The 25,849-nt window shown below is 37.5% G+C and overlaps 1 protein-coding gene across 5 annotated transcripts in view; it reads left to right on the top strand.

The window, feature by feature from the left end:
- The first annotated feature begins 22,387 nt into the window (after window positions 1–22,387).
- The window catches only part of CCDC91 (coiled-coil domain containing 91), a 379,139-nt gene continuing 375,677 nt past the window's right edge, over window positions 22,388–25,849 (top strand). For 4 of the 5 annotated variants that reach the window (XM_047787312.1, XM_047787313.1, XM_047787311.1 and 1 more), the window contains exon 1: window positions 22,388–22,517. The gene's annotated coding sequence lies outside the window, so the exon portion shown is untranslated. Of the gene's footprint in view, window positions 22,518–22,621; window positions 22,824–25,849 lie in introns of those variants that run through there. The other variant, XM_047787310.1, reaches the window with a different exon arrangement.

Genomic DNA, 25,849 nt, shown 5'->3' with positions numbered 1-25,849 from the left:
GGGTCTAATCAGAGCTGCAGCTGCCGGCCTTCGCCAGAGCCACAGCAACTCGGGATCCAAGCCGCAACTGCAACCTACACCACAGCTCAGGGCAACACCGGATCCTTAACGCACTGAGCAAGGCCAGGGATCAAACGCGAAACCTCATGGTTTCTAATCGGATTCGTTAGCCACTGAGCCATGACGTGAACTCCCCTGGAAAGTGTTTCTTGAAGAGATATTTGTACACCCATATTTATAAAATTATTATTCACAATAGTGAAGTGGTGGAAACAAGCCAAGTGCCAAGCGAAAGATCATATATATCTGTATACACACATGCACACACACATATACTAGAGTATTATTTGACCTTAAAGTAAGAAGGAAATTCTGACACAGACTAAAACATGGGTGACTTGAGGACATTATGCTAAGTGAAATAAGCCCATCACAAAGAAACTAATACCTAACTCCACTTTTGACTTACCTCAAGTAACTGAATACACAGAGATAGGAAGTTATGGTGGTTTCTAGGTGTTGGGAGGAGAAGGGGATGGAGGTTTATTGTTCAAATTTCAGAGTTTCAACGTTGCAAGACGAAGTGTTCTGGAGGTGGACAGTGGTAATGAAGGCACAACAATGCGAACATATGCCATGTCACTGAATACATTTAAAATGTTTAAGGAGTTCACATTTGGCTCAGCGGTAATGAACCTGACCAGTATCCATGAGAACATGGGTTCGACCCCTGGCCTCGCTTATTGGATTAAGGATCCGGGGTTGCTGTGAGCTGTGGTGAAGATCACGGAAGCAGGTCGGATCTGGTGCTCTATAGCTGTGGCCAGCGACTACAGCTCAGATTGGACCCCTACAGCTCAGATTGGAAGTTTGCCTGGGAACTTCCATTATGCCGCAGGTGCAGGCCTAAAAAGACAAAAATAAATAAATAGATAGATAAGTAAATAAAATGGTTAAGATGGTCAATTTTATGTATATTTAATGACAATTAATTAATTATGTACATACACAAATAAAGATATACTGGAGAGATTATCCATGAAAAGGAAGACCAGAGTTTTTTTTTATCTTTTCATGCTTTCTGATCCTTGGATAATAACTGTAATCTCATTTCCTGATATCTCTCTTTTTATCTTCTAATGCAATACCAGCCAAGAGCCCTTCCCTCTGCCGGAAATGTTGGCACTAGCTAACTTTCCCACTCCCTTCTTTCTTTCTGACAAGTCCATGAATTCAGAGTGCTTCTTAAATTAGACACCAACCTTCCTCTCAGCTGGCTTATGTTTCAGTAGGGGTACATAAACAAGAGAAGGAACAATCAAAACATAACGTGGGAGTGTTGATTTCTGAGACGTTCACCTTCAGTTCTGATGGTGTTGAATTTAGGAAAGCTTGCAATAGTTTCTGAGAACATCTAGGTGACTGAGCAGAGTGGTATTAATAGCAACACAAAACCCAGCAATTCTAATTTAGCAAAACACACACTAAGAAATATCATGTACAGTAGCCTATCAAGATGAAAATTTATTTTGTTCTAAATAATCATATGAGGGCAGGATGGAGAGGACATGATTAGCATGTAGAAGGCTTTTTGTGGCACAGAAAAAATTTTCAAGCTATGGGTCTACAGGTATGGACAAAAGCTATCTGATAAGCAGGTGTTTTAAAGGTCAAGAGTGAAAGACAGGATTATAAAACTCAATTAAGTGAGGAAAATTTATTACTAGATTTTTTTTAGTAATAAAAAAGAGTCCATGCCACTTATGATGTAATTTATTTAATTTGAGTAGAAAAACTAACAAATGAACTCAAGGCAACTCCAAAACTTCCTACACGATTGAAAAATTTGCCGCAAAAGCAGAAGCTTTAACTGGAAAAGTTTCTTTCATAGCTTGGTCTCTGGGTTTTGTAACTATCAACCAAATTGGCGAAAAAATATTACAATGTGTTGAGTAACTGGGACTCCATCACAGCATTTTCAGTTAATGTAAGAGCCACAATAGGAACTTCTATGTATTTTTTATTCTATTTCTATTGAGCTATATCTAAGGTGATATGGCATCATTTGATAAAATGGTAGGGTACTCTCAACTTTTTAACAATAAAATTTTATAAATTGTGTTTTCCTCAATGGTGGAAGAACAACTTGCAGTTCCTCCCATTAACATGAAGATATAATTCAAGTCTATTAACCTGAGTGCACAATAAACTCCTCTTAGACTTTCACATTTAAAAATTTCAAGATATTTCAAAAAACAAAAATTGTTTGAGTGAACTTTTGAGTGTATCAAGAATAATGAGTTCTCCATACTCATCTGAATTAATTTGGATAAAGGAGAGAAATATTTAGCTTCACAGAGATTTTTTTTACATTTTATTTTATTTCAGCTTCATAGAGATTTTTGACTTCTGTTGAAGATTTTTGGTGGACATATCAGTTTTTTTCTCCAAACGTGCTTCTTCTGCGTCCTATATTTCAGTAAGTGAAGGTGTCATCCATTTCCTCTCAAAATCTCAAACTATGTTTTGACTTTTTTCTCTCTTTATTCCATCCATATCTACTTAATTTTTACTTTTACAGAACCTCTTGTTTGCCTTCTTTTCCACCTCAAAGCCCACAAGATTATTGAAATAAACTTTTAACTTGACTTCCTACCTTTGGATTCTTAATTTTCCACTCTGTCTCACACCATGCTGCACATTTTTCTTGATATACAATGCTAATGGTGACCCCATGTTCCTACAACTTCCACTGTCAATTTAGTTTTTGGAACATGCCTAGTATCTAGTACTCTCAAGGACCTATTCTCAATGTAGCTCTCTAGCATTATTTCCCACTGCTACCTTTTACATACTCTAAGATCCTAGGTCCTTTAACTTCCCATATCTATGATGTTACCTTTATCAAGGATGTGCTTTCATCACTGTCAGTGTGTCTAAATGAATTTTGACTCATCTGCAAGACACAGGACAGGTTTTGAACCCTTCCCAAAGCCTATTCATCTTTCCATCCTCCAAATTCCCATAGTATTTTATATATACCATCCACTTTGCATAATTTTGATCATGCATTTAATTTTTCATTTACACTTTAATGCCTTGATATATTTCAAGTTCCTTCTTGGCAGGATTTATAGGTGCTTTATTTTGTTATAACACACACTCCCTAAATATTCCCTGAATTAATATTCACTGAATTATTTAATCTGTGAGTAAGATTGAAAATCCTTGAGAATTCAGATGTGACATACATAAAGGAAGGCAATTTACCCACTTTCTGATAATATGATGTATTAGTTTATCTCTAAAAGAGAAGAACTGAGTTCAGTAATCCCAAAGCTATCATAAATTTGAAACTGTGACACGATTGATGAAAAACTCATAAAAACTCATTACAGTACATCTCAGGCGGTATTGGTTAATTTATCTATGTTAAAAATTTCAAGTGGGGGGCCCAGGTACAACAAATATAACAAAACAACTTCCATACTCTGTTACCTTGCCTGTTGACAGGCTCTGATGATTTGACCTTATCTTTTTTTAGGAGACATCCAAAGCAGGAAGCAGTAGAGCTGATTACTGCACACTGCCCTCTGCTGAGCCACAAGGGTAATCTAGAGGGGAAAATTCGTGGTTGAGACTATAACTTACTCTCCAAGCTCAGGATGCCAGCTGGTGCCAAAGAATGATGTCACATTTTATGATGTGATCACTTCTCTCAATTGTGCTCTCTTGAGTTTACCAATTCTTTCCATGCAGGTCATCAAACGGCCATCAGCTGGTAAAATTTTCCTCTTGCCTTAGCCAAAAATGGATCCAGAATAGATGTAATGAGTCTTACTAACCCAAGCTTTAAAATAAATATTACTATTACTCCCACCACGACATTTCCCTGCATCATCAAATATCCCCAAAGAATTGCATGAAAATAATGGTAAAAAAATTCTCTTCAGTTTGCAAGGAAAATAGACTCTTAGGAATGGATAGGCTGAATTCTCCTACATCCGTGTAAACAAGTTCTATTTCATATTAAAAAATATAGAGCTTTTTCATTCTTAAAGAGAAGGCCAAAAACCAAATAACCAACTCAATAACATTAGAAGTACTGTTTGACTTGGAAGAACCACAAGTATATCTGGCTTTTGACCATATTTAAACAGCCACATTTCTGGGTGATATTATTCGTTTATTCATCACCACCTGACCAAATATCATCCATGACTAAATCAATAATTAAAAGTTTCAGAATAGACATGGGACTACTCAAAACTATTATTCTAGGAAAGATACATATAACCCCAAGTCCAAAGGGGTGTCTCCCTGGCTTTTATAATCAACCCTATTTATTGTTTGTATAAAAGGACTTTTGTTATTGTCTTATCCTATTCTTAACTTTAGGAGACTACATTTTTAAAGAGTGATACTGGTAATAGATGATCTTCAAATAAGTGGAAATTTCCTTTCCCAAGCGGGGGGGGGGGGGACTTGCAGAAACATCAAACAAGTGACTTTCTGTTGTTTAATGGAGTTCTAATCTTGTAAAAAAAAATTTCAGTTTTATCAAAATTTTGACTTTCCTCAAATTTTAAGCAACTGACATTGCTTTAGACAATTCTAGCCTTCTAAAACAGAAATGCAAATTTTCCTTGTGTCGTAGTTGAAAATCCTTTCTTGATTCTCTATCTTTTAATTTTCTGAGGATGTTTACAGGCAACCTCAGAGAACCAGTTTTTACTTATGGTTAATTCATTTTATTTTCAAATACGAAAACTTGTGAGAGGTGTAATACAGGGTTCTGCTTGTTGTTACTTAAACATAAATAAATAGATTCCTATATTCAGAGAGAAGTTTAGGTGAAAGAGTGTCTAAAGTACTTTAAATTCCAAAATTCTATGTTGACACTGATATAATATATTGGTAAATAATTATTTTAAATCTTTAAATATTAATCATATACTTAATATATACTAAAATCCAATCTTCATATTGCTGTGTATTATGTAACTGAAAAAGTATCATAAGGAGAAATGATATAACTGAAACTTGTTTTTTACCAAAGAAGTAATGTTTCTCAGGCTTGATTAAATGTCTATCAATTTTGTGTCTAGTCAGCATTTACTCAAACAGGGTATATCTATATTTTGTAGTAAACACTTTTAAACTAAACCGAATATTTATAAATTAAATATGCAAACTGATGGCCTTGTATGTGATATGCTATTATAATGTATTATATAAAGTTCTTCTTTTGCTTTTTCTTATGTCTAATTTGTTTTTATGGATACCAGTCAAAAGATGAAAGACAATCATGAAGGTCATCAGATTTAAATGGCTTATTTATTTACTTAATTATTTTTTAATTTTTAAAATCTTTATCATGGTAAGAAACACTTAACTTGAAATTTATGTACCAGAAATCATGCAGTTTTTGTCTTTCTCCATCTAACTTATTTCACTTAGCATAATAACTTCAGGTCCATCCATGTTGTTGCAGATGGAAAGATTCCATTCTTTTTTATGGCTGGTTAATATTATGTGTGTGAGAGAGAGAGAGAGAGAGAGAGAGAGAGAGAGAGAGACATCTTTATCCATTCATCTGTTGATAGCTACTTAGGTTGCTTCCTGCTACAATGAACACAGGGTTGCATATATCTTTTCGTTTTTTTCGTTTTTTTTTTTTTTTTTTTTTTTTTAGTTTTTAGGGCCACACTCAGCATAGGAAAGTTCCCAGACTAGGGGTCCAATCAGGGCTGTAGCTGCTGGCCTACACCACAGCCATAGCAATGCCGGATCTGAGCCTTGTCTGTGACCTACACCACAGCTCAGGGCAATGCTGGATGCTTAACCCACTAAGTGAGCCCAGGAATCGAACCTGTGTCCTCATGGATACTAATCCACTAATGCTGAACCACAATGGGGACTCCCTATATTTTCTAATTAGTGTTTTCATTCTCCTTGGATAAAGACTCAGGAACAGAATTGCTGTATTATATTGTAACTCTAGTTTTGATATTTTCAGGAGTTTCCAAACTATTTTTGACAGTGACTGCACCAGTTTACATTCCCACCAACAGTACAAGAATGTTTCTTTCTCTCCACATCCTTGCCAACCTTTTTGATAAAATCCTTTCTGACAAATGTAAAGTGATATCTCATTGTGGTGGGTTTTATTTTGTTTTATGTTTTGGTCTTTTTGTCTTTTTCGGGCCACACCTGCAGTATATGGAGATTTCCCAGGCTAGGGGTTGAATCAGAGCTGTAGCCACTGGCCTATGCCATAGCCACAGCAATGCGGGATCTAAGCCACATCTGTGACCTATATCACAGCTCATGGCAACACTGGATCCTTAACCCACTGAGCAAGGATAGGGATCGAACCGGCAACCTCATGGTTACTAGTTGGATTCAATTCCACTGTGCCACAACAGGAACTCCTGTTTTTGTAAACTTAAAAAAGGCAGAGAACCTCTTTGAGTCAGAGTTGAGTTCACCTGTGAAATTCAGATAGGACTAGCACACACTTCAAAGGGCTGTCATGATGATCAAATGAAATAATACAGATAAAGTTAAATCCTTATTGAGATATCTAATTAAGTTCTTTGAGTATTTTGGATATTAATCCTTATTGGATATATCATTTGCAAATATCTTTTGCATCCAGTAGGTAGCCTTTTTGTTTTGTTGATAGTTTCTTTTGTTGTGCAAAAAAAGTTTTTTACTTTAATGAAGTCCCATTTACTAATTTTTCATTTGATTCCCTTCTTGAGGCAACATATCCAAAAAAAATTTACTAAGACCTATGTCAAAGAGGTAAGTTTTCTTCAAAAAATTTTACTGTTTCGAGTGTTGCATTTAAGTCTTCAACCTATTTTTAATTTATTTTTGTGCATGGTGTGAGAAAGTAGTCCAATTTGATTGTTTTGCATGAAGCTGACCAGTTTTCCCAACATCAGTTATTGAAAATGCTATCTTTTCCTCATTATATTTTCTTGCCTAATTTGTCATAGATTAATTGCTCATGCAAGTGTGGGTTCAATTCTGGGCTTTCCATTTTGTTCCATCGATCTAAATGGCTGTTTCTATGCCATACTGTTATGATTACTGTAGCTTTGTAGTACAGTTTGAAATCAAGGAGTATGCTACTTCCAGCTTTGTTATTCTTCGCAAGATATTTTTTGGCTATTTATGATTTTGTGTTTCCATACAAATTTTTGAATTATTTGTCTGAGTATTATGAAAACTGCTATTGGCATGTCGATAGGGATTGCATTGAATCCATAGACTGCCTTGGGGGCATTTAGTCATTTTAACAGTATTAATTCTTGGGAGTTCCCATCATGGCACAGCAGAAAAGAATCCAATTAGGAACCATTGAGGTTGCGGATTTGATCCCTGGCCTTGCTGAGTGGGTTAAGGATCCAGTGTTGCCATGAGCTGTGGTATAGGTTGTGGATGTGGCTCAGGTCTGGCATTGCTGGGGCTGTGGTGTAGACTGGCAGCTACAGCCCTGATTAGACCCCTCGTCTGGGACCCTCCATATGCCATGGGTGTAGCCCTAAAAAGACAAAAAAAAAAACCAAAAAACAAAAAAAGCATTAATTCTTTCAATCCATGAACCTGGCATATCTTTTCATCTGTGTGTGTCATCTTCAATTTCTTTCAGTAATTGGTTCAATATCTATCAATGTGACACATCACACTAACAAATTGATACAGAGTACTTTAACTGCCCTAAAAATCCTCTGTGCTCTACCTATTCATCCCTTTCTCTCTCTTAATCACTGGCAACCACTAATTTTTTTACTGTCTCCATAGTTTTGCCTTTCCTCCATATCTTTTCATGGTTTTATAGTTCATTTCTTTTTAGCACTGAATGATATGCTCTTGTCTGGCTGTTTATCTACTCACCTTCTGCAGGACATCATGGTGGCTTCCAAATTTTAGCAATTATCAATACAGCTGCTCTAAATATCTTATGCAAGTTTTTTTGGTGTGAACATACATTTCTATTTGGGCAAATACCAAGGAGCTCAATTACTGGAATGTGTGGTAAGAGTATGTTTAGTTTTGTAAGAAACTGCAGAACTGTCTTCTAAAGTTGCTATGCTATTTTTCATCTGCATCAATAATAAATGAGTTTCTACAGCTCTACATCCTTGCCAGCTTTTGGTGTTGTCAGTGTTTTGGATTTTGACTATTCTAATGGGTGTGTAGGCATATCATATTGTTTTTAAATTTATAATTCCCTAATGAGATAGGCATATCACATTGTTTTTAAATTTGCAATTCCTTAACGTCTTTTCATGTGCTTACTTTTCATGCATATTTCTTCTTTGGTAAGGTGTCATAAAAGTTTTTGGCCAGTTTTTTAATTGAATTGTTCATTTTATTATTGCTGAGTTTTAAGAGATCCTTATCAGATGCGTCCTTTGCAAATATTTTCTCCCAGACTGCATATTATTTTCTCCTTCTCTTGATGCTATCTTCTGTAGAACAGAAGTTTTTAATATTCATGAGATCCAGTTTCTCAATTATTTCTTTTATGGATTATGCCTTTGACGCTATATCTTTAATATTTTATTTTTAAATTTTTTGAACAATTTTTATTTTTTCTCTTACACTTGGTTCACAGTGTTCTGTCAATTTTCCACTGGTCAGCAAAGTGACACAGTCACACATACAGACACACAGACACAGACACACACACACACACACACTCATATACATTCATCTTCTCACATTATCCTCCATCATGCTCCATCACAAGTGAGAAGTCATCTAAAAGTCATATCCACGTCATCTGTGTTATTTTCTAAGAGTTTTATACTTTTGCATTTTATGCTTATGTCTTTGATCCATTTTAAGTTAATTTTTTGTGAAGGGTATAATGTCTGTATTTCAATCCATTTTTGTCATGTGGATGTCCAGTTATTCCAGCATTACCTTTGAAAAGGTTTCCTTTGCTCCAGAGTATTGCTTTTGCTCCTGTCAAAAATCAGTTGACTATATTTATGTGGGTCTATTTCTAGACTCTATTCTGTTCCCATCAATTTGTTTCTTCTCTTGTTTTATTACACTGTCTTGATTATTGTAGCTTTACAGTAAGTCTTGAAATTGGATAGTGTCAGTTTTCTGACTTTGTTCTTTTCCTTCAGCATTGATGTTGGTTATTTCAGGCCTTTTGTCTCTCCATATAATCTTAAGAATAATTTTTTCACCAAGCACAAAATGACTTGCTGAGATTTTGATTGGAATTCCACTGAATCTATTGATCAAACTGGGAAGAACTGACATCTTGACAATATTGTCTTTTCTTCCATGAACATGAAATACCTCTTCATTTATTCATTTCTTCTTTGATATCTTTCATCAGAGTTTTACATTTTTTTTCATATCTACTTTGAACATATTTTGTTAAAAGTTCTACCAAAATATTTTATTTGGAGGGGTGTTGATGGAAATGGAAATAAATGTTTAATTCAAATTCCACTTGCCCATTGCTGGTATAATGGAAAGGAATTGATTCTTGTATATTAACCTTTTCTTTTGCAATCTTGCTATAATCATCAACTAGTTCCAGAGGTTTCTTGGTTGATTCATTCAGATTTTCTATATAGACAATTATGTCATTTGCAAAGACCAAGACAGCTTTATTTCTTTTTTTACCCAATTTGTATGCCTTTTATTTCCTCTTCTTGCCTTCTTGCCTTAGTTAGGAATTCCAGGATGATGTTGAAAATCAGTAATGGGAAAGGAATACTTGCCTTGTTTCTGATCTTAAAAGGAAAGCTTTGAGTCTTCCACCATTCAGTATGATGATATTTGGGCAAATGAGGTGAGGCATGGATTTTAAGGGAGTCAGGCTGAAGACAGGAAGATCACATAAGAATTTGTCCAGAAAACTGGAGAAGTACTTGAATTGGTTATAAGCACTAGGAAAAGGAGAAGTCAGAAAGGAGAAGACATAGCTAAAATCATTTAGAAAGTTAAGTGATCAGGATATTGAGATTGTGGACAATTAAAGTAAAAGGCGTTTAGGAAGGCTTTCAGTTTTCTATCTGGAATGATTAGGTAATACCATCGAGCAAGACAGAGAATATAAATAAAAGAGCAGGTTTGGGGATAGGAAATAACGAATGCCTTTTAGGGCATGTTGATATGTTGAGCCTGAGGTGTTTTGAGACAGTCAGAAAAAAACCTGTCCATCAAGCAATAAGGTATATGAAGGAAAGGTTTGAGGAAGTAGTTTGAACTGAGTATATAGATTCCAATGTTACTACTTAGTCTGTCATTGGCTTTAAATTGTTTAAAAATGCAATAAGAAAAATGAAAGAGTCATTTCAGGAATCTTTTGGGGTCTAATTTTTATATAGGAGATAGAGGAAGGAATAAGCTAAAAACAAGATTTCTCATTTATTTAGGAAATATTTATTTAATGTATCTTATGTGAAACACATTGTTTTAGGTAATAGATACAAAAAGGAAACAAACAATCCATGTCTTCAAGGAGTTCACGATATATTAGGTAAAAAGTATAAGCAAATTATTACAATATAGCTTGAAAATGGCTATGATAATAGCATAAATAATATGTGATCAGGTTTTAAAAACTGAGCAACTAACATAGCCTGGAAATTTCAGAGATTTCCAGAAAGAAGAGTGTGCCTGGAAGAGGAAAAAGCATGTTAAAATGCACAAGGATGAGAATGTTTCAGCCATTGGAGAAAACTGCAAGTGTATCAATATTGCTAGATACAGAGATGTACCACCAGATTTTCCTCAAAGAGGACTTCCTACACAGCTGCAGTCTACTGGAAGCTCTCAGGATCTGCTCAGGTGCAGAAAGCTGTCTTTCCAAAGTCGTACCCTTCCCAGGGCATTCTCCCTCTGGTGATGGTGAGGTCTGGTCATTTTGACCCAATCCAGGACTCACAAAGGCCTATTTGTTCTAGAACTTTCCAATGGGTTGGCCAAAGCTCTCTTGTGTCTGCATCACAGTTCAACTTCTTATTCTTCCCAATCTCGCTTCCTTTTCCCTTCCTATTAACTGTTTCATTCCTAATTAATATCCTGTACCCCCAGTTCTGTCTCAGGTTCTGCTTCCTGAAAACATAACCCTTTGGTTCCAAGGGTGGTTCAAGAGAGTAGATGCTAAGTTAAGATTTTGGTTTGAGTCACTTGCTATAGGCTGGAAATGAAAACCCTTTTAATTTGTGGTACATGGAACACAGACAGCCCCTTGCAAAATGTAGTAGTAAAATTTTGTTAAAATTTTCACTCTTGGTGAATTGGCCAAAGGAGTCAAGTATTTGAGATGTCTGGAGAATATAGTAGCTATAAAAATAATGGTATTGGATGACTATTTCTAAGCAGCGTTGAGCTCTGCAGAAGTGTGATGAACAATTGAGAGTGAATAATAAGAAATTAAAAGTTATGTGGGAGGTTTAGGGGGCCTCTTAGGTTGCATACAAAAGATGCTCTCATTTTCTACAAGGGGAGACTAGATAAAGCTGAGGACAAAGACCAAGACTTTATGGTCAGAATGGCTGAATTTTAAAGATGGTTAAATGCCAACAAAGACAGATGGCCTGTGCTATGCAAATCTGAAATGTTAGGACTGTCATGGCAAAATGTTGGAGAGGGGAGTAAAAGCTCAGGAAAATAGGCATGCTCGTACGGAGATATATATATATGGCTGGCAGACTGTGAGATAAACACTGAAGCTAGTGTTCTAACTAACGAAGGTGCTTACATGAGAAAGCCCAGAAGATTCACATTTACCAAGGCCATAAGGAATGTGCTGGTGAGATGAGCATCAGCATCACTAAATAGTAGATTGGTAATGTTCCTCTTCAGGCCGTTATCAACCTTGTCTTACTGATAGCAAAGGAGATGATTGGACCCTGAAACACCAGAGGCTGGGTGGAGGCACTTAACTTCCAGAAGCCAGGGGTATTTCAATTGTTATAATGACTGACAAGATCATAATGGCGGCCAATACATTTAGAACGGATAAGCAATGAGGCCCTACGGTACAGCACAGGGAACTATATCCAATCTTCTCTGATAGAACATAATGGAAGATAGTATGAGAAAAAGATTGTGTATACATATATTATATACATATATTACATTTTATACATTGTGTGTGTATACATTTTAGAAACAGCTGGGCACTGGGCCTTAAGTTGCCACTGAAACCGGGAAACCTAACACATCATCAGGGCCCCTCAGAGTGGGAACATACGAAGGGCAGTTAAAAATTGGATTTCTGGGAGTTCCTATTGTGGCTCAGTAGTAGCAAGCCTAACTAGTATCCATGAGAACGTGGGTTTGATCTCTGACCTCACTCAGTGGATTAAAGGATCTGGCATTGCCAATGAGCTGTGGTATAGGTCACAGGTGCGGCTAGCATCCTGTGTTGCTGTGGCTGTAGTGTAGGCCAGCAGCTAGAGCTCCAATTCAACCTCTAGCCTGGGAAATTCCATATGCTGGGAGTGCAGCCCTAAAAAGACCAAAAAAAAAAAAAAAAAAGATTTCTGTCCAAGCTTTAGTTTACAATGAGTCCACTGGTTGCAACAGAAACCTCATGGCCTGCAAAGCTGGAAATATTATCTGGCCTTTTGCAGAGTAATTTTCCTGACCTCAGATCTAAGGGGGGCTAGGGTGGTGGTCTCTGGTGGTGGTGTCTATCATAGCTCCATTTGTTTCACTTGTCTGGCTTCTCAAGCAACAGAATGGATCCCAGGAGATGACTGTAAACAGACTATCCCGAGCTCAACCAAGTGGTGTCCCTGATCGTAGCTACTGGGTCAATGTTAGAGTTAATCCGCTTTGAGTGAATTACTACTGCCTTAGGAATATACTGTATAGCCACTGGTTTGATGAATGCATTATTTCCCATCCCACACAGATTACAGGATCAGAAACCATTCTGTGTACAGTCACATGAAAGGAATAAATATCTATTAACAAGGCAGTGGCAGTAGTGAGATATTGGAAAGTAAAAGAATTTCTTTTGAAACTGGATGTGAGAGGGATCCACACATCCACCAGTGTATATATACTATCCCCATCCTCTTTTGTAGTAGAATCTCTGAGTTTTAGTAGGCCACAAAGCTGCAGCTGGAGAGGACATTTCCCAGCTTCCATTGGAGCTAGGCATGGCAAAGCTCTGGCCAGTGGGTTTTTTTTTTTTTTTTTTTAGGTTTTTATTTTTTCCATTGAGCGGGATGTTAACTGAAGTGGTAATGTGCCTTCTGTGCCCTGCTCTTAAAAAGGAAAGGCATTCCCATCACTTTCCCCCTCCCTCGTTCTGGTTAGAAGGCAGGTGTGATGGCAGGAGCTGCAACATGTATCTTAGACCATGCAAAGGAAGCCTCATGTTAAAAATGGGAGAAGAAGAAGATGTAAGGAGGTGGGGTCAGGTATCCATGGAACCCTGCTTGCCTATTCTTACGTTTTTATGTGAGATACAAATCAGACTTTTCTTGTTTAAGCCTTTATATTTTTCAGGCTTGGTTAAAGGAGCTGAAGCTAGTGTTCTAACTAACGAAGGTGCTTACAAAAGCAGTGGAGAGAGGAAATTGGGTAGTTTAGTGGAGGACAGATAATGAATTTGTTCTGGAGCATGTAAGTTGCCCGTGGGACATCGAGGTGCATATCTAGTGGGAAGCTATACAATCTTTTTTGAACTCAAGAGAGCATACTGGCCTGGGGGGTTAAAAAACTTCCACAGCATCATGAAAGGTGGATTTGGTGAATGATGTTTGGGTGGGCATGTGAAGTTTGTATTAATGTAGGTTGAGAGAGAAGATTTTATACAGAAGACACCTGTGAATTTCAGAATCATTTGTATTAAGGGGATGAGGTCTGTAGTGAGTAGAAGTTACCTATGGAGAATGGCTAAGTCTGAGCAAGAAGAGAACAAAGAATGAAAACTCACAGAACAGCTACACTGAAGCAGAGGCTAGAGGAAAGGGACTCTTTGAATTGGATGAAGAATAGTCTGAAAAGTCAGAGAATAGAGAGAGAATAATTTTGTTAAGGTTGATGGGGGAGTGAATTTCTATAAAGAGACAGTGACTTGCAGTCTCGAATGCTTGTATATTTTAGTGAGTAAATATAATTGTGAGGTATACACACTATCTTACATACAGTGATTGTAAAGCATATTCACATATTTTAGATTGTTAGCAATAGGGGAGTTCCCGTCGTGGCGCAGTGGTTAACAAACCCAACTAGGAACCATGAGGTTGAGGGTTCAGTCCCTGCCCTTGCTCAGCGGGTTAACGATCTGGCGTTACCATGAGCTGTGGTGTAGGTTGCAGACGTGGCTCGGATCCTGAGATGCTGTGGCTCTAGCGTAGGCCAGTGGCTGCAGCTCCAATTCGACCCCTAGCCTGGGAACCTCCATATGCCGTGCGAGCGGCCCAAGAAATAGCAAAAAGACAAAAAAAAAAAAAAAGATTGTTAGCAATAAACCTTTACACTATCATTATAAACTTGGGAGAAATGTTGCCTATGTAAGAAGTAATAACATGGTGATCAACAATTCAGAGCAATTTACTAGAAAACCAAAGTCATATCACTATTCATACTTCTTGTAACAGGACTCATATAACCAGTATTTTACTCAGTAGTCTTATTATCAAATATTTCCATAAGATCCTAGATTTGGGATATCTCATAAATCTAATTTTACTTAAAAAATAACTTCATGAATGTAAAAGCTAATTTTATTGTCAATCTCTAGGTATTATTATCTAAAGGCATTGTTAATATTTGTTAAATTGTTTGGTAGAAAAATTTGGCAAATTATTATATTGTGTTGGGGTTTAAGATACACATCTTAAGCAAATGTTCTGATAAATGTATTAAAATAATGCAAAACCTTATAATATGAATAATAGGTAAAATAATGCTTCAACTGTTACTCAATTCCCCCCCACCCCCAAAATAAGCAGTGGGTTTGTGGCTTGTTGCCAGAAACAGATTTATACACTGCAGGTTTAACACACTGTGTGCGTTTATATACTTACAACCATGCTTTCAAATTCAGAAAAGTGTCATTAAAGAAAATAATTGACTAGTGTTTTACTTATAATTTAAATTGTAAGCCAGTTACTCCTGAATGACAGTATAACAAATATGCAGGCAGAGTTGGTCTTCAATAGGGATAACTTTCTTTCAGATGTTTGGATAATTTTTTTTTTCCTATGCTAGGTTAAAGTTTGACACTAAAGACACAAAATTCTCTTTATCATTAGAATCATTTAATATCCAACACTTGAAGAAAGAAATAGGCAGAAGAGCCTTTCTACTGTTCACATGTAATACTTAGCTTTTCTGGTCAACTTAGAAGATGATCAAACTCTCGGGACAATGCTGCTTGGGGTTCCACAATGTTCTTTTAAATTCCATTTTTCAAACTCCAGAGTTTTCTCATGATGTGTTAATTTTGTGGTGCACCACAATTTTTGAAAAAGTTTAATTTAAACTCAATTTATCTTAGTTGTAGCAGATATTACATGGCTTTCTGCCCAGAGTATTGCTTGCTTCATCTGCAAAAGTGGTAGTCCTAAATTCTAAGGAAGTAATGTGATAGTTTAATATAGATGCAAAACCCAGCTCATTTTTGGATTTTTCAATATGCATCATAAAAAGTAATGTTTAGCAATCAGAGACATGACATTTAATTAAGCACTGGAAATTGTGCAAATAATTTAGGTGTTAGAATTAAGCTATAATACAAACAAATTCCAGAATTTTCAATGTGTTCAGAAAGTTTAATTCCATAGGTACAACTCAAATTTTTTAAGGCTATAATGAGGAATAAAGAAAATGGAGTGGAATTGTGCTTTCTATCTATAATGACATTTCTGTGTTATTATTTGGAGGTCATATTTAAAGGCAACTCATTGTGTAAATTATTTTTTATTAATTTAATTGTAATGATTACGTTAATGAAATGATGGCTTCTTTTGTTTCTCTTTCTGCCTTGGGCCTTCTTTTGTGTATTAGGCCCTGAGGCAATAATAGAAGTAACAAATATTTTCAAACTTTAGGGAGTGATTCTTTCCCAGTTATGATCAAGCTAAACTGCAAACCCATATGGTGGCCAATGACAATTTACCAAAGAGAGAGAAGTTAGGGATCAAACATTTCCTTTATAATGAAGTTTTTATAAATGGCTTACATTCTGCATAGAATTCAAAGGAGACCTGATTGGAGGGAGAGCCAGAAAAGTGCTTATTTAAAATTTTCATAGCTTATGCTTTAGATCCTTCATATTTAAAATTACAAAACAATATTTGAAATAGTTTCCAATTGGCTTAATGTGAAAGTTGAGTGAACTGCTCTCAGAGACAGTAGCTCATTTTCAGTCTCACTCTGGCATGAGCATGGATCAAGGGAAGTAAGAAAATAAGGCTCTTTTCCATTTTAAGAAAATGAAAACTTATTTTCTAACATTTAAAGTGAAGCTAGAGATACTGAATCTTTCCACCAGTTAAAACACTTGGGAGTGAAAGTAACAGAAAACCCAAGACAAATTGGATTAAATAATAAATGGAAATTGTTCATCTAAGTGAAAAGCCCCAGGGAGGTTGTGAAGGAAGCTTTAGAACTGACTTGATAAAAGCTTCAGCTCTATTTCTCTGAATTATATCACGTTTGTTCTACAATCTGCATCTACCTTTTCCTCAGATAAGTTTCCTTTGTGGTTGCGAGGTGACTGTTAAAAGCAACAGGAATTACATATTTCTCCACTTATCTCCTCAGGAAGAGAGAAAGTTGCTTCCAACAAACATTGAGCAATTGTCCCAAGCTTTGTGCTTGTTGGATGATCCCTGAAACAATTCATATGGTTGGGGCAAAGAAATGATTCACTTAGGACTGGGTTCCCACCTTCAACACCTCCTGAATAAACTGTGGCAAGGGGGTTGAGAGTCTCTTTTGGCTTTCACCAAACAGGACTAATCTTGGAAGAGGTTAGGGTCAATGTCATCCAATGTGCCATACCTGAATGCTGCACAATGGAGGAAGAGTGAAATGCATGTTTGGATAACAACTGCCTCATCCATGGTAGCATATTCCTTTGCTGTACCATCATTCTAATTAGCAAATATCATCTTCTTTCTGTCTCTCCAAAGTGGGTTAGTTTCACCTTGAGTTCCTTATGATCTAGCGACCAATTACAAGTTATCTATGCCTGACAAATGTGAAATGCAATGGAAGAGAAAGGATGGAGTGACTGCAATAGAAACTCCCCATTAAAAAGAGTCTGTCTGGAAACATTACACAGTGGTCACTGATTTCTGTATAGTCTATAAATAGGAATAGTGAGGACTCCTGGCTGGGGCTATGGGTGTTCTTTAGGCAGGTACTACTTTGCTCTCTGTGTCCTTTACGGCCCCGCCTGAGATGGTCATTGGGAAAGATGATCTTTTCAGGAGGCTACACTGTTTTGGCAGTTCATTTCCTATTAGATTGAGTACAGAAGTCTGAGGATTAGAAGTCTAAGATTAAATAGTCACAGGTTATTGTCAGGAATGAGGTTTATCTAAGAATATATTTTCCCTTTAATATTAGGTTTTTGAACTACTTGCAATCTTGCTATTTCTGTAGGCAGGTAAATACGTTCAGAGATGATGTATAGTCCAAGATTTTATATCTTGGAATGTATATTTCTTACTTAACCTTCAGGCTTTGCCAGTCTGATTTTAGTTTAATGGCTTATCCTGAGATCTCAGTTTAATAGCAACTGCATTGGGGACTGAAGGGGGGAGGGTGGAGAGAGGAAGGCACCAATAATTTATTCCTTGTCTCTACAATAAGCATTATGTTTCCAGTCATCTCCATAATAAGTGTGATTCTTAGGATAACTGGGATTTCAGACATTTAAGTTTGAGGTCTGAAGACAATTGATCCTCAAAGTATAGACTACAGAGCTTCTTATAACCTTGATCATGAAAGGTAGGGACTATTTCTGAAATATTTTATCCAATCTACATATCATGAACCCAACTGGCTCATCAATGAGACTCAATTTATAACATCCATCAGGCTAATCAACAAACTCCCAATTTCACCTATGAAAAATCCATTTATAACATTCATTTTATTGATAAGAGAAGTCTCAGGTGTTAGTAGAAGATAGTGGTAGCTGAAGCATTTATCATTACTATGTTGGGAATGCAGCCTTTCTGATTAGATACCAGCTGAATACTTCTCAAGCATGAACTCTAGATTATAGCAACTAATGACCATTTATACCACATTACCTATACTAAAGTATTCTGAAGTAAAGTATAAAAAATGAACTCAAACTGACAATGCTTAATTACAATATACAACATTCAATATTCAATATTGATATTAGCAGCAGAAAAACTGAACTCTATGTTGATGTGATTTGCAGGCTCACATGAAAGAACAATGAATACAGGAAAAGGAGGGGGCCAGAAGGGTGCGTATTTGAAACTCTGTTTGTTACTTACATCCTTTCACCTATTTATAATCCTACAGATCTTTGTTTGATCAGGGTTTCAGCTCCATGTCCCTTAGAGTAGTAAGTTGTAGTATTTCATTATTCTTAGCAGCAAGTGTACTATCTTCTTCCTGAATCCCCTACTTCTTTGAATAGCGCCAGAAACTTGGGATATATCTTTAGATCCTTCCTTTTTTTTTTCTTTTTTGGCTGTCCACATGTCTTTCAAATCCTATTTGTCAACTTCATGGCTCTGACCTCAATTCAGGCTTTCAAAGTTCCTCATTCTAGTTGTTTCAATAGTCTTCTAACAGGTTTTTCTGTTTTTCCAGTCTTGGCCACATGTCCCCTAATAATACATTCTCCATATTGCTCTGGAAGTAATTTTCCCCCAATGCCTAAATAATCCATTAGTTTTCCATTACCCAAAGGACAGATATCAAGCTCCTTACCAGTTTACAGAACTCTCCATTCATCTTGCCCCATCTATATTTTCCCATTTCTCCTGCTGCATTCCCACACATTATCACCTTTGCCTCCACAATACCTGCCTACACACTATAAGGTGTAGGCAAGGAAATACATAAAAAGGTATGTATTACTTTAGAGCACATGTCTCTTCTTGGCTTGGCCAGTTCCTACTGATTCTTCAAGACTCATCTTTCCACTTTAGGAGAAGTGCTTCCTATGTAGTGCAGAGTGAGTGAGATGCTCTTCCTCCTTGACTTCGGTATTTATTATCACTTTATTTGATTTGATAAGCTATATCTTTCTCCAAATTTGATATTCTTGAGGGCAGGAACCATGTCTCTCATCTCAGAATGTTACAACCTATTAGGGTGGTGGGCCTGCAGATACATACACAACAAAGGCAAATAACAATAATAATAATAATAAAAAGGATGGCTTATAGAAAGTACCCTGAAAATGAATAGAGCCATAAGTTATAGAGGAGATAAGAAGACTTACAGCGGAGAAATTAGGACCTCCATACATTGCAAATGGGAATGATAAAATGGTAGCCACTTTGGAAAACAGTTCGGCTATTCCCCAAAAGGGTAAAAACAGAGTCACCATATGAGCCAGCAATTCCACTCCTAGATATATATCCAAGAGAAATGAAACCATATGTTGACACAAAAACCTGTAAATGAATGTTCATATAAGCATTATTCATAATAGCCAACAGTCCACCAACTAAAGAATGGATAAACAAACTGTATAAATATGGTGTGAAGTGAAAGAAGCCAGTCACAAAAGACTACATATTGCATGACTCTTTTCATATGAAATGTCCACAAAAGGCAAATCTATAGAGACATGAAGTGGATTAGTGCTTGTCTGGGACTGGGGGGAGCAGGGAACAGGAGGAATAGGGAGTGACTGACAAAGGAGTGATGAAAATGTGCTGAAGTTGATTGTGGTGATGGTTGTACAACTTGATGAATATACTAACAACAACTGCACTGTACTTCATAAAAGGAGGGAAAGACTTCATTGAGGTGGAATTGGATTCACAAATGATGTGAAAAGCAGAGGCAGTGTGTTGCGGTGAATCAACCAATTCTTTTGTTGGGCAGACTTGACTTTGAATCCTGCTCTGCCACTTGGTAGAGTTAACCTCCCTAAGTCTGTATCCTTATCTAAAAAGCGATGATATCAATATACTTAATTTGGAGGATTAGGGTAATGATGAATTAGATAATAGGTTTAAAATATTTAGCCCAATTCCAGGCACAGAGCAAGTGTTTAATAAACATTAGTTTCTATTATTACTATAAATCTCTTCATTATTGAATATTGGATTAGGTGTAACAGAGGGAGCCTGCAGATATAGCAATGAAAACACTCAGAAACTCATCTGAAGTTTCCAGCAGAAAGAGATGAGACACAAAATGATATAAATTGTGTGTTTAATTGTATGCATTCAGTTGAAAAAAACATTTATTAAGTCCTTTCTTTTAATCACTAGACACTGTGCTAGATTTCAGGCTATCCAAACATAAAGGAGAAGTAGATTGCTAGATACACAAATAAGAATTGGTCCTTGACTTGGTGATCGAGTAAATAGGTCAACAAATATGTGTAATAAAGGATCCTATTTCCTATAATAGAAATCTGTTTTCTACGCACACAAAGAAGATGACGATGGGCAGAAAAAAAGGTGTAGAAGAGGTAACATTTATGCTCAATACTGAAACTGTTCACTAACCACTTGAACCTGCACTTACTGAAGTGTTAGGATTCCTTGTTGACATTTTCCACATCCAGTACAGAGCAGAGATGATTACAGGCTTCAGCCAATTTTGTTCAATGGAAAGATGAGGGAAAAATAATGTCCAAAATGTTAAAAGAATGCCTGGTATCCAAAGATCTTGATATTTCAGAGACTTATGCTTAGATTCCCAAGTTACTTGTCTGTTCTTTTCACTAGACTGTCAGCATCTTGAAGGCAAAGATCTTTTTTTTTTTTTTTTGTCTTTTTGCCTTTTTTTCTAGGGCTGTACTCGCGGCTTATGGAGGTTTCCAGGCTAGGGGTCGAATCGGAGCTGTAGCCCCTGGCCTACACCACAGCCACAGCAATGCAGGATCTGAGCCGCGTCTGCGACCTACACCAGCAGCTCACGGCAACACCAGATCCTTAGCCTACTGAGCAAGGCCAGGGATTGAACCCGCAACCTCATGGTTCCTAGTTGGATTCGTTAACCACTGGGCCACAAAGGGAACTCCTGAAGGCACAGATCTTGAGTGTATATTGTCCACTCCTGGATTCTAACTTGGTCTAGTATGCCAAGTACATTCAATAATGAATTCTTAAATAAATGTTCCCCAAATCCTTCCCATGTCAAAAATGGACGAATCTTTATTTTTTTATGGTTTTTATTTTTTTATTATAGTTGGTTTACGGTGTTGTCAATTTTCTACTCTACAGGAATGTGACCCAGTCTCACACATTCTTTTTCTCACATTATCTTGCATCATGCTCCATCACAAGTGACTAGTGCTATATAGCAGGATCTCATTGCTGAAATAATCTTTAACAAGTTACCTGATAACTGTTTCTCTTGAACAGCTACTGATTATATGTAATGGACAACAACAACAAAAGCACAAAAAACCCCCACAAACTATATTACCATGATTCCTTTCAAATAAAACTTGTCGGTTTTGTCATTCTCTCTTTTCTTCAGGAGAAACTATTTGAAGGCTTGGAAAAAAAGCGGGCCGCTTGGCAGCTGAACATAGACTATCTTTGAAACAGGGATGGCATGTACAAATTGCTTTGATCTGGAGTTGAAGACAAGAACAAACATAATTCTAGAATAGAGCTCTGTGGCTGAAATCAGACAGCAGCGGTGTGGAGAGGCTCTGGGTATGGGTGCATCCTGGTGTTAGAAAGTTCCAAAATGTCAAGAAGAGATGGAGCAGTTGTCTAATCCACTGTTTCCTGGGCACTTTCTACATGCCAGGCACTTAACTCAGTTCCAGCATTTAGTGAACTCAGTTTGCAGGAGGTGAAGAGATTAGGCCTACTCTTCTCAGCAACAATCCTATAATCCCAGATGGTAACGCCATTTTGGAGATGGCTTGATTTGCATGAGTTAACATAGAAAAAGGCCCAGTCATTTAAGGGGACTGAGAAGCTGTAGCCCAAAAGAGGTAGCGCTGCAGTCAACCTCTTTCAAAGGGCAAAGCTGTGATGACCACGCAAACCAGCGGTGGCGACCTCTGCAGAAGGGTCCAGGGCTCTGCCTCAGCCTGGGCACACGTGACGCCCGTGTAGGCTTGAGTGACAGGCGCGGCACTGGGCGGGCCTTGGCGGAAATCAACTTCCGGGGGCAGAGGTGCTCGAAGCCGGGTGGTGCGAGGGCTACCCCGTGGTGCGTGGGGCCCCGGTTCACCCTGGTCTGAGGTTGCCTCCAGGTGCGCGCGTGCGGGGCGGTGTGCAGAGGGTGGCTCACCTGGCGGCGTGGGGGAGCGGCGCAGTAACAGCGGCGGCGGAGGCGGCGGCGAGAGCCCGGAGCAGGTAAACGGACGCTCGCCTTCCAGGCCTGGATCTGGAACCGGGGCCGGGAGAGGCCGGTGGCGCGGCCGGAGGCGGCGTGGACGCGAGCGGGAAGCGCGGCCCGGCTTCCGCCACCGTCCTGGCCCCGGGAGGTCGCTGGGCCTGGGCGTCAGTGGGCGTGACCTCGGCGGGCGGTGTTGACCCGTGCTTGCCCTCGCCTGCAGGTTTCGGCCCCTGCACGTTCCGGAATCGGATGTTTTCAAGTCTACTCACCCGTACACGTGATTATCGTGTCACTGAAGCTCCCACTGCATGGAGACTCTGATGGTAGCTGAATTTTCACTGATGCCTCCTGGTTTATATTTCCCCTTCGACTTGCCTAAGTTTACAGTTTAAAAGCTGTGTAAAGTCCATCAGCCACATTTCCTTTTTTCTTGGGGCCCCACATGTTGCAATAAAAAAAGTGGCATTTCGGGGTGAAGACAGTAATGGGGAACTTTCCAAGTGTTGAGGCATCCTTCATCCCCTTGCGTGCGCCCCCTCTCCCCACAATAATGATGTTTCTTCCATCTGCCGTTGTTGTGTACTGCGGAGGAAAGCTTTGGACATGAAACCTATTTTTGGCTTCACTTGAAGGAGTGGCACCTCTATTAAAAGCAGCGCTGAGTGTGTTTTTTTGGTGTGATGATGTTGCTGCTGCTACTCTCACTTGCTTCCCTGATGGGAGTTGGGGCAGAGCCTGATTTCCTGGAGGGTAAAGTTCTGGCCACAGCTGTAGGTGATTCAGCGGTCCCTGAAGAATTCAGCGGACTCTTTTCCTTCTTTCCGCCTCTGAACTATGCAGAGACTACTGCCATCTTATTCTCCAGATAATTTATTTGGGCGGTAGTTGGATGATGGCTTTTGGATGTAGTTTGATTGTAGTGATTGGGGAGGATGAATTTTTATCTTGTCGCTGGGGTGAGCTAACATTTCACCCCACAATTTGAGATAATATACCTAGGATATTTAGTTGGGTGGAGTGACAGGGAGTGGCAGTAAATTCATTTTGTTTTCTGCCATTGGAGACTTCCACACGTCATCTCACTTGACTTCTTCAAGTTTCATGACGGGATTGTTTGTACCGTACCTGTTAGGTTAAAGGAGCAGGAAGATGTCAGGAAGAGTGCACCTGTATGGTGCTGGCTAGCCAGAAAATTGTGTGGTAGAGAATTGCCGTGGTTACAAAGTTTAGTATCTTCCAGGCTGGCTAGGAGGTTGTTCTGTGGGCTGGGAGATCTTGTTATGAACTGGTTTCCTAGCAACAGTACAAGCCAAAAGGAATAAACATACAGAAAACAAAGTGGTGAAAGTTACTTACTTACCTTTTAACTTTTATTAAATGGAAAAATGTATCTTCTTTTTGGAGTGATCAGCTCAAAACTTCTGAGAGCTTTTTTATTTTAATCATTTTAGTACCTAATACCAAAGAAAAAGAAACTGTAGAAAGTCATCGGAAAGAGAGAATTTTTTTTGGGTGGCAGTTTAAAAAAAAAAAAAGGTGGTTACTAAGTAGCTGGTCTGAAGCTTAAATGGACAAATAGGAATTTGCCTAGTAAGAGGTATTTTATTTTGTACCCCTAGCTATAGATGTAAGATTTGTAAGGTTTTTAATATTGTTATGAATAAAGAAAACCATTTGAAGGTTTATTATCTTTCTCTTCATGGCAAAATTGGGATGGGAGTGCTTTAGGGTGGTTGAGACAGTTTTCATTAGTAAATTGGAAAAGGAACGGGAAAGGTATAGTTTGTTTCCAAATCTTGCTTATAATCACTGTGTCGCCTTTAGCAACATGTTACTTGTGATTTGGGGTCATTCTTGAAACTCATCAAATTTTGTTATTTTCTGTCTAAACAATGAAAATTTAGTAAAAAAGGCAACTCTTTATATTAACTCTGTATCAATATCTATTTCCTCTTATTTACTAATGATAAATCAGTTTTTAATTTGCAATGAAAAATTGCAAAGGATATTTTGTTTCCTCATTCTTTCTCCCCTACCCCCATACCCGTTAAGCTGAGTTTAGCTCATTTAATTTGATGCCTATTTTTCAAAAGGGCATGTCCTGTGTCTTTTAAAATGTGGGTTTGTTTCACTTTACATGTGAAAAAATCTTTTTTTGTATCTTGTTTTTTAAGCTCTGAAAAATGCATAATAGTCATGTAACCACCACAATCCAGACAAAGAACATTTCTATCATTCCAAAAAGTTCCCTCATGTTCCTTTGTAGTTAGTTTCCTCACGTTAAGATAAATCCTGGCAACTACTGATCTGTTTCGTATTCCTATAACTTTGTCTTTTTTTGGAATGTCACATAAATGGAATCCTATAGTGTGTAGAATTAGTTTCTGATTCCTTTTAAGTGATGATTTTGTGATTCATTTATGTTGGTGCATATATCAATGACTTGTTCTTTTTTATTGCTGAGTACTATTTCATTGTCTGACTGTATCACAATTTGTTTTTCATCAGTTGATGGAAATTTAGGTTGTTTCCAGTTTTTGGCATTTAGGAATGAAGTTGCTATAAACATTCATGTACAGGTCTTTGTGTAGACATATACTTTTATTTCTTTCAGTTAAATATCTAGGAGTAAGATTCTTTGATCATTTGGCAAATGCTTAACTTTATAAGAAATTATCAAAGTATTTCCCAAGATAGCTATTTTGTTTTGCATCTTTACTAGCAATATTTGTTGGTTCCAGTTTATCCATTCTGGTCAGCATTTGTCATTTTACTTTTAATTTTAGCTATTCCAACAGGTAATTAGTGGCATTGCATTGATGCTTAATTTGAATTTTCATTTCTGCTGATATATTGAGCATCTTTTCATGTGCTCATTTGCTTTCATTCGCTATCTGTGTATCTTTGGTGAAGTATCTGTTCAAATCTTTGGTCTATTTTCTTACTGAGTTGTAAGAGTTTTATATAGTCTGGATATGATGTCTTTATTATTTATATGTTCATAAATATTTTCTTTCAATCTGTGGTTTGTCTTTTTATTTTCTTAACGTAACTTTCAGACAGCTGAAGTTTTAAATTTTGAAGAAGTCCAGTTTATTACCTTTTCTTTTATGGTTTATGCTTCTGTGTCCTAACTAGAAAAGTTTGCCTAACCCAAAGAAACAAAAGTTTTTTTTTTTTTTAACTGTCTTTTCTAGCTTTAGATTTTACCTTAAGGTCTGTGATCTATTTTGATCAATTTTTGATTTATTTTTATATGTGGTGCAAGATATGGGTCAAAGCCCCCCCCCCCCCCAAATCTCTCTTTCTCTCATTGTACATGGATACTCAGTTTGTCCAGCACCACTCA

This window comes from Phacochoerus africanus, chromosome 7 (assembly GCF_016906955.1).
Source record: "Phacochoerus africanus isolate WHEZ1 chromosome 7, ROS_Pafr_v1, whole genome shotgun sequence".
In the NCBI taxonomy this organism is placed as follows: domain Eukaryota; kingdom Metazoa; phylum Chordata; class Mammalia; order Artiodactyla; family Suidae; genus Phacochoerus; species Phacochoerus africanus.
The sequence above is the reverse complement of the archived record's forward strand: the minus strand, read 5'-3'. Positions and strand labels throughout refer to the sequence as shown.